The following is an 18,453-nucleotide window of genomic DNA, read 5'->3' as shown; positions in this document are numbered from 1 at the left end:
ATTATGATTTCAATAATAGTAGTAGCCTACTGCTGGAGTAAAGGGACTTTTCAGTCCTATGCGAGCAGTATAAATAAGCACTATTATTATTATTATCCAACTTGTAACTGCCGAGGTCTTATCGTTCTGCGACCAATTAGACCAAACCTGCACCCAGGAGCCAGGAGGACCTGCTCAGTGCAAATGAGAAAGCAGTAATTACAAGTGGCACGCTTCTAGGAGCGACAGCGACAGATATATAAATGGCAACATTGTACTGGACATGGAAAGTAAGTATCGTTCCGAAATCGAAGAGAAGAAAGACTGAAAGACAGGATAGGAGAAAGCCAACCGTTCCGAAAACGAACCTTATCTGTTCAGGATAAAGTTCGCCTCGGGTGGGAATCGAACCCGCGACCAGTGCTTACAAGGCAGACGCGCTACCAAGCTAACTAGGCTGGCAAGGTGCTTCTTTTAATGACTGTATACGCAAATCGGATAAGATATGATCCTTTTGCAACTGTAATGTTTCTATTCGTAGTGATCCGAGTTTTACGCTCCATTCGGCCTCAAAAGCCAACAATGTTCCCGGGGCGGGATTCCCCGGGAGTGGATCTCATCTCTGTTTGGAAGAAGTATAATCTCTTCTCGCTTGGGTACTTTGGCTTGGGTTTGGTGTCTGAGGTTTGGAGCATAGTCGTGAATCAGAAGAGATCTAAAAATACCAAGAGCTGGGTAGTTAGGAGAGTGGTTTTTGAAAATGGCTGACTTCTGTAGAAGAAGACAACCATATTGTGTGAGCTTGGGATCTGGGATGCTGGATTTTGAAGTGCTGGGCCGTTTCCGAATGGTTTGTTCACGGACTTGATCTGATTCCTAACTGAGCTCGATGATTCGGGCAATCTGCAGTAGCTTTGGTGTTTTCCACGGATGTCTTGCAGAGGATTAGCTAAGCCTACAGTAAAGGTAGACACACACTACCACCACGTCACGTGAAGTCATGGGGAGTCAGAAAGGTGTAGTTTCAGGTCGTTCAAGACAGCCACACCACTATGAGCTCACGTGGCGTGATGGTAGTGTGGTTCTGGAGACCAATTCTAGTAAACTTCATGTCAGTAGAGAGATACTAGGGGTAATCTTGGCGTGAACAATCTGGTATTCCTGAATTAAAACGCCTTATCCGAAAAAAAAAAGATCTGATCTGTTGAAAATATACATACACGTAGGTATGTAACTGAAATCTGAACGTGTGTATGACGTAAGGGAAATTTACTGTGAAAATCCCTTTTACCACGCAAAATCTATTACATTATCTAAAACCTATGCGGGCACTAATCACTTTTATGAAGGCACAAAAAATGTCGGTAAATCGTGAACTTTGACGTCACGGCATACGCTCCCGTAGGCGATGACGTCACGTCAAATGTCCCGAGCAAAGCTCTCTCGCAGGCAACGCATTATTGTGTTTGCGCGCATACGTTTCTGCGCAGTTCTTTCTGCTCCTCCGCTAGCGCGCTTGCACAATGGCGCTACCTAACGGACGAAAAAAACAACTGCGTAAAGTCTGACGTCACACATATTTGAACTCTTTCACTTGAACGGAAAATGAAAATGAATTTTCGACCTTTTACAGTTATTTTTTCGGAGTTTTGACCTCAGATTTGGATTTTTCCCAACTTTTTACATAGGAATCGACCATTTATTCATAACTTTTACCCATTTGCAACTGCTCCATTTCCCAAGCCTCTCTCTCCCCTCTACTTAAAGATATAAGTTTGAGTCCCCCTGTACTTAAAGATTAAAAATTTGAATTGAATAGAAGTTAAGTATTTCTAAGTAAACATTCGCTTGATTTCTATCACGTATTTCACATGTTGGCAAAGAAAAGACTTTCTCAGTCTAATCTGATGGACATGTAGAAACTTGGGACAGAACTGTCCAATGTTGTGTTAAAGATTACCTCCGCTTGTCACCTGAGATATGTCCCATGAAGGAGTCCTTACTTCGAATGTTCTCACTCCTTGAACAGAAATTTATTTTGAAACTATTTCGATTTTGATGAAATTTGGCTTTTACGGGCCTCCCCTCTTTTTCTGGGTTCTACAATTCAATGAATGACTTGTTTAAGTTTCATAAAAAGTCATTGTAACCAGGTCCGTCGCACATGAAAAGCGTAGTCACGCAACTACGCTTTCAATGTGTAACCGGCCTTAAATCTCCAGATCTTGAAAACAAAACACGAGTCATTGGTAAAACATCACCATGCTACGACAATTTGGACAGCCCCACCAACTCTTCGTCCTCTCTCATCTCTGAAGATTCTTTTTCAAAGATTCTCAAGTCTTCATTCCCGTACGATTGGCACGAGCTCCTAATTTGAATAACATGAGGGCCCCCGCGGTCACGTGGCAGCCCCCCACCTATTTTGCTAAGTATGAGGGCTGCAATGAGTTGATTATGGTCCCACCATGAGGACAAAATAAACAAGGGGGGGGGGGATTTGGAAGATCTCACGGAATGGTTACGTAATTGATTGTTGATTATTCGTAATTTGTTTATCAATTGGTATAGGGGAGTTATTACTGATTATTTTTATTCGTAATATCTTGATTGTTGGTTTTTGGGTAGAACGGGATGATAGGTTCAAATTTCGTTCACAGGCTGTGAGGTTTGAAAAATTTGGTCCGATTGCCAGCTGAATGGGACAATCTGGTTAAATTGGGCTTTTTTGCTGGATCTTTCCGTTCGTTTGGCCTGAAAAGAAGCTGAGCAAAGGATAGAATTTTATTTATTACACAACATTTTGGAAGTATTGTTTCGTCACATAATCCAGAAAAAGCTTTGAAGGACCAGTCCTTCGAACATCTAAAGGTGTGTCCAAACATAGTGTGGACATGGACATACCTTAAAAGTTTACTGGGACATTTCTGTATTGCTAACAAACTAAAGATGTCTGGAAGTTACCGCTGTTCTTCGTCACTGATGAAACTCATTGGTGAAATCGTTGTACTTGGGCATTCTGTGGATGAGTGTGGATCTAGTCATGCTCCGAATCAAAATACATGGACAAGAAACCCACCCATCCAATGAACTTATCCATATCCAAAACTTGGAGGAAATGCATCCAATGAATGTAATCATGTCCAAAGACGGGAAAGCCATCCATCGATATCCGGCAGGGTTAATCCACATCAAAGAGATCCATCCAACAAACCGAGTAAGATTTGTCATAGCAGCCTATCTGGAACATATGGCTTCCAAAAAGGAAAGCTCTAAGGAAAAGTAACTGAAAAAGTTAGTGGTAATCTATTGCGTAAAAAGTTATGTTACAATTATTAAGACAGAAAAAAAATCACGCGTAAAAATAAAAAGTTGAAATGATTATGGGAAGTGAAAAATCTATCTTTCTCTTTCCCCCAAAATACCCCACACTTGAGTCGTCCAGACTTCAGACACTCCTAAAGGTCAAGAACCGAATTGGCAAATGACCTACCAACATCGATGTTGTTAGGGTGAAACTCCTTGCAGTCATTGGCAAAACAGGTCAATAACTCCAGAAGAGAAGACAGGAATGTGTATTCTGTAATCATAGTCACCAAACTCACAGAAAAGACGTCAAGGAATTCAAATCCCATCAAAAATACATTGGTCAGAAAGCAATCACCCTCTCAGAGCCCGGAATAGATTTAGAAAAGGAAAGAATAGATTAGAATCATTAATCAAAAATAATAAAATCCCAACCCATGTTTAATGCTCAAAAAAGGTTTGAATGACAGACACAAAGCCAGGTACCTGTAGGAAAGGAATTTCGAAACTCCCCCATCTTAATCACAAAATATATAGGTACCACAAATGCTTCCTCACACGATTAGATGTCAAAATATCCCTTCAATTACACTACATGCACTTGGCTTTCCCGACATTACAAAAATCAAGCCATTTACATTACTTTCCTTCCTATAAGCCCAATCTGATACACAAAAAGCCCAATCTGAGGCTTAAGTGTTGGGGCTAAACAGCCCCCAAAGGATGGGCTAAGCTTCCTTCCTATAGGATGGGTAAAAAAGACAAGAAATTTGACAGAGGAAACTGTAACTGCTAGGGTCTTATCGTCCCGAAATCGAAGAGAGAAGGAAGACAGGATAGGAGAGAGCCAGCCGTTCCGAGAACGAACATTATCCCTTCAGGATAAAATCCACCCAGGGCGGGAATCCGGCGACCTAGCGCTTACAAGGCAGACGCTCTACCAGTCAAGATAACTAGTCTGGGTGACCAAAGTATTTACTATTGCATTCATATTTTGATTTAATTCGTCCAAATACAATTTAGTAAACTAAAACAGTAATGGAGGAGTTGCAATTAGGAAAATATTTTTTTAAAAAGGTCGATTCCTACGTAAAAAGTTGTGAAAAATCGAAATCTGAGGTCAAAACTCCGTCAGTTGTGACGTCAGATTTCACGTGACGTCAGATTTCACGTCAAAATGCGCAGAAATACTTGCGCACAAACTAACGAAGCGGGAGTCATGAGTTCTGAGGTCATCGCCAACGGGAGCGTATGTTATGACGTCAAACAGGGAGAGAGATTGTCAAGTCAAAGTTGCTATCTCTTTCGACAGTAGATCTCGATTCAAAATTCAGAAACTTTTCTCTCTCTTCAATTATTGACATGAGTGTGTTTGAAATAACCACCTCTCTATCTCTCTCTCTCATCACTCATTTCTCTTTCTCCTCCCCCTGTCTCACTTTCCCTTTCACCAAATATCTCTATCTTTCTCTTTTCCTTTTTTAAACCTCTCTCTCTTAGTTCTCTTTCTCTCGCTCACTCTCTCTCTTTTTCTCCATCACACTCATTCTTTCTCTTCCTCTCTCAATCTTTCTCTTACCAATAGGTACATATTGGAAACATTTTTCTCTCTATCTCTCTTTTCCCTTGTCAAACCCTTTCTCCTGTTTTATCTCTTTCTTTCTCGTCTTTCTCTCCCTTCCTACTTTCTATCTCTTCCTCTCACCAATATTTGTCTGTCTAGCTATCTCTTTCCCCTCTCCTTCTTCATCTGATGTACATTGTACCCTCTTTTTACCTTGTCTCTCTCTCTCTCTATCTCTCACCAGCCTAGTTAGCTTAGTTGGTAGTGCGTCTACCTTGTAAGCGCTAGGCCGCGGGTTCGATTCCCGCCCGGGGCGGATTTTATCCTGATGAGATAATGTTCGCTCTCGGAACGGCTGACTTTCTCCTATCCTGTCTTCCTTCTCTCTTCGATTTCGGGACGATAAGACCATAGCAGTTACAGTTCCCTCTGTCAAACCTCTTAAAAAAAAATCTCTCTCTCTCTCTCTCTCTCTCTCTCTATCTGTCTGTCTACGATCTACATAATCATTATCTCCCTCTTTCTTCATTTCTCTTGCTCTTCATTTTTACCATCTGTTGTTTTCCAAATCTCATTTCGCCTTTTTGATTGGATATTCATGGGTGAAGTGGTGAATTCGATGGACAAATTCGATACGTATATTATATATATTTAACGTGTTGTGTATATAACGTATATATAATGTGTCACTCTTTCTACCTAGTATGTGACATTTTTTTCTTCCTGTCTTCCTTCTCTCTTCGATTTCGGGACGATAAGACCATAGCAGTTACAGTTCCCTCTGTCAAACCTCTTAAAAAAAAAAATATGTTCTTTGCTCGTACACAAAAAGCCCAATCTAAGGCTTAGGTGTAGGGGCAATCTAAGGCTTAGGTGTAGGGGCAAAGAGCCGCAAAAGATGGACAAACATTCTAATACCCGGGGTAACGGAATACAAGTTTTTTTTCGCACAAGAGAAGAAAGCAAACAGCACTTCGAAATGCTTCTGCTGAAATTATAAAAAATGGGCAACTTGGTAGCGTATATGATATTTCATATACGAAGTACTATAGTAGGTACTGAAAAGAGCACTTCAAAATGCTTCTGCTGAAATTATAAAAATGGCCAACTTGGTAGCGTATATGATATTTCATATACATACATATGAAGTACTATAGTACTGATGGCCTGATAGAAATATGATAGTAATATTATGCTGATGGTAATAGTACCGTCTTCCTTCTCTCTTCGATTTCGGGACGATAAGACCATAGCAGTTACAGTTCCCTCTGTCAAACCTCTTAAAAATAATAATAATAATTCAAAATAACTATCTGGGAAACAAAAAAGAATAGACAAATTATTCATGTATTTTATTTTAAAGTAATCTATTCTTAAGGTTGAAAAGCGGCTTTAAAAAGTAACTGCTTCCAAAAAAGACGAAAGAGGTAGACCGCTGCCTTGCATTTCCAACCGTCTTTCTCTCCCTCTTTTAGACAATGCAACAACAATTCACATTTTTAGAATGGGAAATTCTTCTACTTTGATCAGTTTGCTCCTTAGGAAATACAAAGAAATTGTGAAATTTAAAAAGGGAAGTAGGTATGTACCTATCTACAAATGGAAAAAAAAGTAGAAAATAATAGCGAAATAGGGGGCACACGACCCGAGACATAACACCCCGACAATCCGTCCCCTGGGATCTTGATCAGGGGTAAATTATATTTTTCTTCTTCTGCTTATTCTTCATCATCTTGTTCTCCCTCGTCAAAAACCCTTTTTGCCCTTTAAGGAGCGACGGGTTATTCCTTACAATTGCATAACACAAATAGATCAGTTGCGCTTACTTGGGTGATGTATCAAAGTCATAGAGCAGGAAAAATGAGGACTAACGGATCAGGTACTATTAGATAGTAGAAGACCAGTTGACATCAGTGAACTACTGGTTGCGTCTGGCTAGACAACATTCTAATCGCAGACACAAACACAAACCAGAAACCCTTGTATCTCAGCGTTTCTCAGAACTTACCTTTCGGTCTGTCTAGGGAACCTTATTATTATTATTAACTCTGGCTTACCGTAGATCAACATCTAACATCGGAACAATATGCGGACATTGCTGCTGGATTAACGTTTCATCTCGATGAATAGACGAACATCAACATAGACCAGGGCGACAGGATGACCCATGTTCCATGTCAGACTCTTGAGGCATTGTATCTCAATAAAAAAGTCAATCAAATCTTAAATTTATTTGTGTTAAAGCGGAGCCTTTTCACAAACTTTTGTTGAATTGAAAATTAAAAAAATACCTGCGGATTTTTTTTTTTTTTTTTTAAATAAATTTACAAAGAATTTAGATTGCAAGGATACAATATCAACTTTGGATTTGGAACAGTAATGATTTGATGTCATCTTCAAAAATACTCGTAGAGACGGGAGAAGTGAAACTGTGGAGGGTTGAAAACTAAACGAACACACTTATGGAGTTTGGGCAGAGATCGGCTTTTATAAAGGAAACCAGAAACTTGTCAGCCTAGTTAGCGTGGAAGGTAAAGCACCTACCTTGTAGGTCGCGGATTCAATTCCCCCTCGGAGCAAACCTTATCATAAACCGATAAATTTCGTTCTCAGAACGACAGGCTTTCTCCTATCCTGTCTTCGATTTTGGGGCGTAAACAGGAAAAAGGGCTGGGAGTAGTCTTAACATAGACGAGAGGCTAGTTTTTCTAAAAATAAGCATAATTACCTGCAAGATTATTACCAGAATCCTTGCTCTTTTCAGAATTCAAAGATTAACAATAGGTAATCTTTGAACTCTGGACATATTTTTGCATTACTTCTAATTGACGGATGCCTTTGGTCTTGATATTATATCCTGCTCCTTATTCAACTTTTTCTGTATTTTACCAACCAACATCTTCCAGATCAAAACACCAATCAAGATGGTCAACAGGATCTTCGAATATTGGTAGCAATTATTTGGTTCCCAACATCTCATTTCTTAATTCTTATATCGTTGGCATTCATCTGATTGTCAAGATAATTCTTATATCGTTGGCATTCATCTGATTGTCAAGATCTTGAAATATCGCTGGCAGACACGGTTCCACACCATCGTCAATTGTCTCGGGGCCTGTCCTTCAAGAATCTCTCGGCCGGATCAGAAAAGCGCGCGCAATTCCATTTTCATTGCCAACCTGGTTCTCACGAACAGTTACCTACCGATGAATAATACCGGTAACTTTGTACGTATCACTGTTGTCTTTAAATTACACCGAGACTAAAGATGAAAGAATAAAAATAAACAGTGAAAAAATACACGTAAAACGAAGGTATAATCAAGAACCTTGAAAAGATTTCCAGAGGTCAAATTAAGAAAACATTGTCAATTGGCTTTTTCCTATCCTGTCTTCCTTCTCTCTTCGATTTCGGGACGATAAGACCATAGCAGTTACAGTTCCCTCTGTCAAACCTTTTTACCTCTATTCTAAGCTTCATTGAAACCTTCAACCGCTTCTTTTCTCACCAAATAATAGGTGCATAGGTAGTCAGTTGTCTTACCTATCTAACAAATTATAAACCCTCAACCATTGATTTTCTCACCAACTAATACATAGGTATAAAACTGTTTTGTCTGACAAACTATAATCCTGTCTTCCTTCTCTCTTCGATTTCGGGACGATAAGACCATAGCAGTTACAGTTCCCTCTGTCAAACCTCTTAAAAAAAAAACCTTTTTAAAGAATGTAAAAAAAAGATCTCTCACTTCGCTCAGTCAAAAACAAACAAAACTTCTTCTTGTTCCAGGACATTGAAACATTTGATCTGGAGGATTTCAAGTACAACTTCGTCAACATGACGGCATTTTTTCTCACCAAATAATAGGTGCATAGGTAGACAGTTGTCTTACCTATCTAACAAATTATAAACCCTCAACCATTGATTTTCTCACCAACTAATACATAGGTATAAAATTGTTTTGTCTGACAAACTATGAAAGATTTCCTGCAATTTTAGCTTAGCTTACCTAACTCAGTTTAGCAAAGTACAAATTTACAACAATAGTTTTCTCGTGGAAGAGCTCACTTCGTGAGAATGTTGTCATAAAGCCTTGAAAAATAAAAGCTAAGGAGATAAGTTTCTAAGATAGAATCTTATTCTTATCAGTAGGAAGATGGGTTACAGAACATTACAACTTACAGCGTATTGTAGGTAATATAGGTAACAACTTACTGTGTATTGTAGGTAATATAGGTAACAGCTTACTGTGTATTGTAGGTAGTAGGTAGATAATAAGGTAATTAAGATAGGTACAAGGTCTGACTTCCCACGTCCAAATCTAAGATCTAGTGTGAATCTTTTAAGATAATGGTGTGAATCTGTTTCATTACAATCATAACTCCTCATCCTCAGTTAATTCAGAACATCCAGAATAATAATATAAGCTATCTAATACACATGTTACCTAATTCCTTTCACGCCAGCCAAGTTAGCTTAGTGAGTAGCACGTCTGTCTTTTAAAAGCTAGTTCGCTGATGCGGTTCTCGCCCGGGGCGAACTTTATCCTAAACAGGTAAGGTTCGTTCTCGGAACGGCTGGCTTTTTCCAATCCCCCTTCTCGTTTCGATTTCGGGACGATAAGACCTACCTTATTCCTTATTCACAGTTCCATCTATCAAACTTAAAGCTTTCGTTCAATTAGGTATCAAATTGAGATTCTGATTCTGATTTAACATTTGAAATAATTGTTACAAGAGGTAGGTAAAACATTTCTTCCAAGAGTCCCAAAACATAATGTTTAGGGATAGGGAACAGTGTAGGGAACACTAAAGATCATGTAGGGAACACTAAAGACATGTAGGGAACACTACCCATGACGCAAGCAACATTTCCTTTTCAAACTGCCAGGGAGATAGGTTATACGCTGTCTAACCTAATCTTCAATCTCCTAATCATGTAGGAATTTCGCCTGGGTTGCGGTTTTGTGGTCGCCACTAAATTGGGAACTCTAATCTTCATTGTAGGTGCAGAAACTCATTCCGCCTTCACTTTTACTATCACCAAGCAGGGCCGTAGCCAGGATTTTGTCGAGGGGAGGGGGGGGGGCAAGAGAATCCTGCCACTTTAAATAAACTCTAAAAAAAACAGTGATGTACCGGGGGAGGCGGAGGGGACTGGATGCTCCACATTTTTGGGATCCACCCCATAGTAAAGGAGCTAAAATGAACCCCGAGGGGCCGGGCCCCCTCGGCCCCCCAAATACGGCCCTGTCCCCAAGTTACCTGTGTGCACCTGATTCGGTTTTAACTTTTAATTCTGTGGTCTAAGCTTGGTTTTGAATGGGTATAATTAAGCACCAATTTGTGTTTGTACTTACCTAACATCATCAGTTAAAGTAGGTACTTAAAGTATGATGCGGTTAAAATGCGTAATAATAGGAGATTAAAATAGGTGCCTACTTAAAACTTAAAGTATGATGTGGTTAGGCGGTTTCCGTGCACAATAGGAGGTAAGAGTGGGTGAAATTTGATTGAACTTTGGCTCAGGTGGAGAGAATAGGTACTGGTGATTCGGCCAGGTATTCCTTTTTTTTTCTTTTTTTTTTTTTTTTTTTTTTTTTTTTGCAAAAAAATCCAACCGTTTTTATGATATTTTTAGCGCGCGGAACGAAAATAAATTTATGGGATCAGGGAGAGGTTATTTTTTCAACTCGATGTTTGTAGGTACTTTTAGGCTGTCGAGAAGGTGCCATTGGTATTGAATTGACGAGATAGGTAGCCATCCTAGTTAGCTTGGAGGGTAACGCGTCTGCCTTGTAAGAGGTAGGCTGCGGGTTCGATTCTCGCCCGGGACGGATTTTATCCCAAACAGATAAGGTTCTCTCTCGGAAGGGCTGGCTTTCTCCTATCCTGTCTTCCTTCTCTCTTCGATTTTGGGACGATAAGACCTTGGCGGCTACAGTTCCCTCTATCAAATCTCTTAACAAAAAAAAAAAAAAAAAATCGATACCTAGTAAAAAAAAAACTACATTCCCCCCTAAAAAATCTTTAAAAAAAAAAAAAAAAAAAAACGATACCTAGGAAAAAAAAAAAAAAAAAACTCTATATATCTCATACCTACGTTGCATGGGTTCCACCAGTCAATCTCAACTGTAGAGTGATAGCACCTTCAGATGTCTTCAACGTGTAGGGTCACCTTCTCAAAACGAACGCTACCCCTTCGATAAAAAAACATACTACACGCTTCACATTTCGCCCCTTCAATAAACGAGCATACTACAAGCTCTACACACTTATCCATCCGACTTGAGTTCTCGAAAAAGTTTCAGATTCAATTTTTCAAAATCCCGAATTTATAAAGAAAACCCCCTGTGAAGCTATGGTTTTTCTTGTAGATTAAAATGAGAAATCCTGTGAACTTTAAGAAAAACTCGACGGCGATTCGAAAAGTTTGGGAAAATGGGTCGGAAAAGGCGCCCAAAGTTGGCCATTTCGAGTCAGGTTCTCGAGAACCCCATTTTTTCGCCCCGTGAGGTTTAAATAGGGAAATGTTATATGAAATGAAACGTGTTGTATGAAAGGAGAGCCGGTTAGCACTCCCCTAGACAAGGATGGAACAACACACATACGGTTAAGGCACCTTAACCACATTTTTTTTTTCTCTCACTATGATTTCGAAATGGATAGGTTAAAGGCATTTTTAATAATAATAATAATAGTGCTTATTTATACTGCTCGCATAGGACTGAAAAGTCCCTTTATTCCAGCCGTAGGCTACTACTAAAAAATTAAATTTTTTTTAAAAAAAAAAAAAAAAAAAAACTTATGAAAAGAATAAAATCACAGGTTATTTATAAAATTTCGGCACCAACACTTCGTAGTTTTTACACGAGAAACAGGAGGGGAAAAATTGGTAAAATTAATTTAATTTTTTTTTTTTTCATAAAAATCAAAATAATCACTGCTAAATTCCCCCCGGCCGCATTAGAGGGTTGGGGCGCACAAATTCACAACACAACCGCTCACATCGACAGAACTTTTCAAAATGCGACGCGGGACGCTACATTGGCGCGTCATTCCAAACCAGTTTTTTCCGTTAAAAATTCAAAACAAATCTCAGGACGAGAAATTCAAATTCGACCAATCACAGCGCCGCGCGAAGATTTCGAGGGGATCGAAATCCACCAATGGCGAGCAAGCCGGGATTTGAATTTCGTCTTGTAACCGAATTTCTTTCGTGAACTGGAAGAAGACAGGTTTTTTTAAGGTTTTATTTTTATTAGATTTCTTTTTCTTTGGGGTCAGTTCTTCAGGTTGTTCTCGAGTTGTGTTCTCTCGATTGGCAAAATCACCGGGAAGCTGTTAAGATTTGGACCAAGGTTTTAGCTTTTGAATTGTTAACTCTTACAAAGCCACTGACAAAGATAGCCTAGTTAGCTTGTTTGGTAGAATTCCATACCTCGGCTGGGATTGAACCCACGCCCTCCTGTTTACCAGGCGAGCGCCTTGACCACTACACCACCGAGGCAGGTATGTATCCTCACAGTCTTCATTATTCCTATGGCCATTGTACAATGTACTTCAATGTATTTTATGTGCAAATAAAACATATTCTATTCTATTCTATTCCTATCTACTTCTGTGTGCAGGTACCTACACTGGGTAGATAGGCAATCAGGCACCTACAAATTCTGAAAATTTAATAATCATTTGGATACTACCTAATACCTACTGACTTCATTTTTTTATCCTTTTATTAATGGAAAAGAAAGTCTTCATTTTACCGGAAAAAGAATAAAGATATAAGATATAAGTGATAGAATCATGAAAAGTACACCCTTCAGCTTACCTAACCTACTACAACTATTGGCCTAAAATTTGGAGCATCCATTTTAGACCATAAAGTCTGCTTATAATGTACGGTATACGGTTAAATAAATGTACGGTGGGGTGGATTCCTCTACTCGGTTCAAAAGTTCACTCTGTGTGGAATCCAGGAAAATTCGAAGTTCACGGTGTATTGAAAAGAGTTCATGCTCATTAGGTCAGCAACGTCACGCATTTTGTTCTTAATGAATTTATTTATAACCATCATACATAGGTCTTCTTTATGCTTTGTAAAAAAAAAGAGAAAATTTTAGGATGTTGAATTTTCAAAACTTCCTATGCATAAAAGAAATGAAAAATAAGACCTGTATTATCCTAAGTTAATGTCAGCAAAGGTTTTACCTTTGCTTTGTTTGTCAAACATCTTGAGAAAATTTCATGAAAATTTTGATTTTCAAAACTTCCTAAAAGAAATGAAAGTAAGACCAGTATCATCCTACCTATTTTTAAAGTTGAAAATTTATAGGTTTGGGAGCAAACACAGTCATTTATTTTCTGGCATAAACCTGGCGTGAAAAAATGAAACTACTTACCATCGAAGTACTTGATGCTTTTCAGGCTAAATAAATAGTCTTTGATTTTAGTTGCATTTAAATATGCTTCAACCTAAATGTCTAAAAATGGCCACCAAAAAGTTGTTCTAATAAAAAGTCAATTTTTTTCTGGTGTAAATTTGGCTTGAAATTTTAAAACTTTATACATACCTACATACATGCCTTTCCTTTCGAAATGGAAAAGGTAAAGAAATATTTTCGGGTTTACTTTCATGTATTTTATTTTTTACTTTCTATTTTACCTTAATTTCCATGTGTTCTGGATAAAAATTTATTAATTTTCATAAACGATTATTTTTTCCCCCATAAACCTGGCTTGAAAAATTAAGATATAAGTAAGTATCTCATTTCCGCAAAAGAATAAGGAAATATTTTGTAGTTTTAGCCAAATATTCTTGATAAAAATTCATCTATGGACTCACATGGAGTTGTATTAATTCATTTATTTTCTGGCATAAATCTGGCTTTAAAAAAGGAAACTTTGCTCGTGATTTTCGAAATGGAATTGAGTTATTTTTTCTCTCTTGTATTTTATTAGGTGCATGTGATGTCGGGTGACAGGCAGACCTTTTGAGCCGTACCTGTCAGGTCTACCTGATAATGTGTGCGTGATCATCAGGTATCAGTTCGACCTGATCAGTTCTACCTGATAATGTGTGCGTGATCATCAGGTATCAGTTCGACCTGATCAGGTGTACCTATCAGGTCTACCTGATAATGTGTGCGTGATCATCAGGTATCAGTTCGACCTGATCAGGTGTACCTATCAGGTCTACCTGATAATGTGTGCGTGCTCATCAGGTGTCAGTCCGGTGTATTCTACCTGATAGTGAGTGGCTGGCCTTAGTTAGCTTGGAAGGCAGCACGCCTTGTAAGCGCTAGGGTGGAGGTTCGATCCCCGCCCGGGCCGTAATTTATCCCAAACAGATACGGTTCGTTCTTGGAACGGCTGTCTTTTTCTTATCCTGTTCTCAATGTGATTTCCCAATTATTTAGCCTTAAGATACCATGTTAAACATGGTATCTTAAGGCTAAATAATTGGGAAATCACATTGATTGATCTCAGGTACCATAAGCATTGTACAAAACAATACAATCCTGTTCTCCTTCTTTCTTCGCTTTCGGGAGGATAAGACCTTGCCGATTTCAGCTCCCTCTATCAGATCTTTTGGAGGAAAAAGTTAAGCAAGTGCTTGGTAAATGGGAGGCCACGGGTTTGAATCCCACCGTAAGTCATGCTTTTTTCTTTCAATTTGGAAGAAATTCACCCCATTTCCCTCTCTCCCCCCCCACCCCCACCTTTATAATACCTATGGACTATCCCTGTCAAATAGTACGTACGTAAAGTCCCTTGGAAACTTGTATTCAACGTGCTGTTGCCGCAGACTTAGTAACTGGAACTAAATCAAACGCTTTAAATCCAACTTGTTTCAGATTAGGGATTAATCTATTAGATTAGACCAACCATTAAATTAATATTCTAACTCAGGGGTTCCCAAACTTTTGAGGAGGGTACTACCAGAAATGCTTCCGCGTACCATCAGTGGTACCACAGATTGGGAACCTCTGTTCTAACTTATTGCTTGTAAAATCTCCATTAAGATGAATTGGGGACAGACTGGAAGTTGTCTCCTCCTGGGGGGAAAGCAAAGAGACATGGGTGCATTAGACAGGTGAACTTTTGGAAGTAAACGCTAAAAATATTCACTCTAACGACTGATTATTCAGAGCTCCCTCCGAGAAATCATATTGATGACAGGCTTAGGTCGAGTTTTACCACCGTGGATTGTCTCAGGATTGAGTTCATTCCGAGGTTGACCTGGCTTTTCAGTATAGGGATATCCTCGTTTAATCTCAATCCCGAGGAGTTGGTAAAGCCCAGCTTTAGTGCGAATGCCTGGTCTATGCAAATTAACGGGTTCATAGGACTCCCCGTTTTTACTTTTTAACCATCCAGATTTCCCGGCCTCGCAGAGTTCCCGGCCTCGTAGAGTTCCCAGTTCCCAGAGAAACGATCAAAAGAGCTCGCCAAACTCCGGGTCATTCAAAATTTATAATTCCGGGAAGTGAGAACTTCTACAATAACTTTTCCTTCCGTCAACTTACCACTGGAGTATCCGTATCCGCCACCTCCAGAGTATCCACCGCCACCAGAGTATCTCATCCTATTCCTAGCAGTAGTATAAATGGGGTATATTCTATTCTATCTCCGGAAAAGTGAGAACTTCTACAATAACTTCCGCCGTCAACCTACCACTGGAGTATCCGCCACCGCCAGAGTATCTCATTCTAGCAGTAGTTTAAATGAGGCATATTCTATCTCCGGAAAAGTGAGAACTTCTGCAGTAACTTTTCCGTCCGTCAACCCAACTAGCATGTACGTACATTACATCTAGAACAAAATTTCTAGGTGGTCGGAATTTCATTTGGCTCAGTATATTTATATTGAATTACTCGAAGATCCACAATAATAGTAGTAGCCTACTGCTGGAGTAGAGGGACTTTTCAGTCCTATGCGAGCAGTATAAATAAGCACTATTATTATTATTACCTGATAGTGTGTGTGCTCATCAGGTATCAAGTAGACCTGAGAGACGGGTCTTTTCAGTCGTACCTGTCAGGCCTACCTGAGTGTGAGTGGCTGGTCTTGTACTTTATGTGCCATATTTCAAATCAAACTATTTATAACGTTGGTGTCGTATTTTGTTAACCAAATATTTTTCCCGTGTCGCCAAATTTCTAATGAAACCATCATTAGAAATTTGGCGTGAGTAAGGTTAAAGTGCTTGAAAAAGACAGGTTTTTACAGTATGTTATAGATTTCATATGGAAATGTTTGGTTAATAAAATACAACTCCTAGATTAACTTAATATCTACTCGAATGTACATCATACATACATAATTAGGTTGAATGAATCATGTTTAGAATTTAGTTGTAGTCCACATTTAACTACCTACTTGATTAAAGAGTCGATAACTTTGTGAAAGTCCGTTCTAACTAAGTATTGGATTTTGGATAGTATAATGTGCCAACCTCGGTGTAGCGGTTAGCGCGGTGGATTTCGTATCTGAGGGTTGGTGGTTCGAGCCAGAGTCGATTCAATAAAATTTAGCGAGGCGTATTAATTGGGAACGACATTTGTGACAAATACTCATGCTTAACACAATTAAAATTCGTTTTTGTTGTATCTGATTTAATACCAACCTCAGTGGGTAGCGCGATGGCTTTCGGACCTGGAGGTTAAATTTTTGTCGATGGTGGGATTCGAACCCGGGACCTTCTGCATGGCAAGCAAGCGCGTTACCACTGGACCAACCGTGCCCCCATGAATGAATCATGTTTAGAATTTAGTTGTAGTCCACATTTAACTACTTGATTGAAGTCTTAGTAACTTTGTGAAAGTCCGTTCTAACTAAAGGATATTAGATTTTATGGTGTGCCAACCTCGGGAACAGTGGTTAGCTCGGTGGACTTCGGATCTGGTGGTTGGTGGTTCGAGTCCAAGTCAATAAAATTTAGCTACTGGTATTTGGGTACGACATTTGTGGCAAGCATTCATGCTCAACAAAATTTAAAGTCCTTTTAGTATCTGATTTAATACCAATCTCAGTGGGTAGCGCGATGGCTTTCGGACCTGGAGGTGGGTGGTTCGAGTCCAAGTCGATAAAATTTATCTGATTGAATAACTGACGTGTATTCTGTTACAGGATATAGCAATATTAGTTTTTGTAAAATGTTCAAAATATTTTTCTATTGTAGACCCCTTTTTTACCAATTTATTTTTCTAGATGTTTGGCGGATTTCACCAAAGAGTTGGGGGCTTTGTCCGAGAGGTTAACTCGAACCGAGTTTAAATTAGATTGCTTCATCCGAGAGTTAAAATTAAACCGAGTTTAAATTAGATTGCTTAATCCGAGAATTAAAATTAAATGGAGTTTAAATTAGATTGCTTAATCCGAATTTTTCTAGATGTTTGGCGGATTTCACCAAAGAGTTGGGGGCTTTGTCCGAGAGGTTAACTCGAACCGAGTTTAAATTAGATTGCTTAATCCGAGAGTTAAAATTAAACCGAGTTTAAATTAGATTGCTTAATCCGCGAGTTAAAATTAAATCGAGTTTAAACTCACTTTGTGACGTTGGCCATGAGTGGTGATCTCTAATGGTATTGTTGGTGAAATCCACCAATTTTTAGTGCCTTTCTGAATGCCGAAAAGTGTACTGGGAAATTTTTGTACGGATTTTTTTTTTTTTTACTAACCACTTATCTGGGTATTTGGCGCTTTGTCTATAGACCACGCAACTCAGATTACAAAATAATGGTAACACATAGCTAGCCTCCAACTTCAGTTACAGTTCCTCTATCAAACCTAAAAAAAAAGTAATATCCCTGGCAAATACTAGACTCTTAAAATACTCAAGTAGGTAGCAGGTACGTACCTAGATACTCGAAGATATTTGGCGCTTTGTCTATTGACCGCAACTCTATCAAATTTAAAAAAAAAAAAAAATCCTTGAATCCAAAAAATTTTTTGGGTTTTTTTTTTTACCCCACACCCTTAAAAAATAAAAAAAAAAAAAAAAAAAAAAAAATCCTTGGCAAATAGTAGACACTTAAAATACTTAAGTTAGGTATGTAATATGTATGTAGTATGTACCAGTACTTACTTACCTAGGTGCAACTTATGGATATGTATTTGGCGCATACTTAAGTAGGTACTCGAAGAAATTTGGCGCTTTGTCTTTTGACCATGCAACTTATAGTAAGTGCAAATAGATCTTCTTCTTTGACAGCTGAAGTACAGTTGAAGTGTTTGCATAATCCCAATTTGAGGTCAACCGTACACACTGATGGGTTTGTAATGTGAATTTATAATATTTATATTGACTTACTCATAGATATTTGGCGCTTTGTCTTTTGACCATGCAACTCACAGTGAGTGCAAGAATAGCTTCTTTGACAGCTAAAGTATTAGCATAATCTAAATTTGAGGTCAACCATCCACACTGATGGGTTTGTAATGTGAATTAAAGTCCCATGAAGATTCTAAAGGAGGGGAATGATTTTCGAGTTACCTATTTCAGGATTGAAGTTCTGAAGCCAGGAATGACTCACTCAGTCAATGAGTCAGATCCTAACTCTCTATAGGCTGTACGGAGTTGAAGAGTGAGTTACATGTTTT

At 38.8% G+C, this 18,453-nt stretch overlaps 1 non-coding gene across 1 annotated transcript; it reads left to right on the top strand.

Moving 5' to 3' along the window:
* The first annotated feature begins 11,397 nt into the window (after positions 1-11,397).
* On the top strand, positions 11,398-11,487 carry LOC113469156. The gene has a single exon (XR_003392663.1). It is a non-coding gene; the product is annotated as a U6atac minor spliceosomal RNA (small nuclear RNA).
* The last annotated feature ends 6,966 nt before the right edge of the window (positions 11,488-18,453 follow it).

This window comes from Diaphorina citri, unplaced genomic scaffold, assembly GCF_000475195.1.
Source record: "Diaphorina citri unplaced genomic scaffold, Diaci psyllid genome assembly version 1.1 scaffold973, whole genome shotgun sequence".
Taxonomy (NCBI): Eukaryota; Metazoa; Arthropoda; class Insecta; order Hemiptera; family Psyllidae; genus Diaphorina; species Diaphorina citri.
The sequence above is the reverse complement of the archived record's forward strand: the minus strand, read 5'-3'. Positions and strand labels throughout refer to the sequence as shown.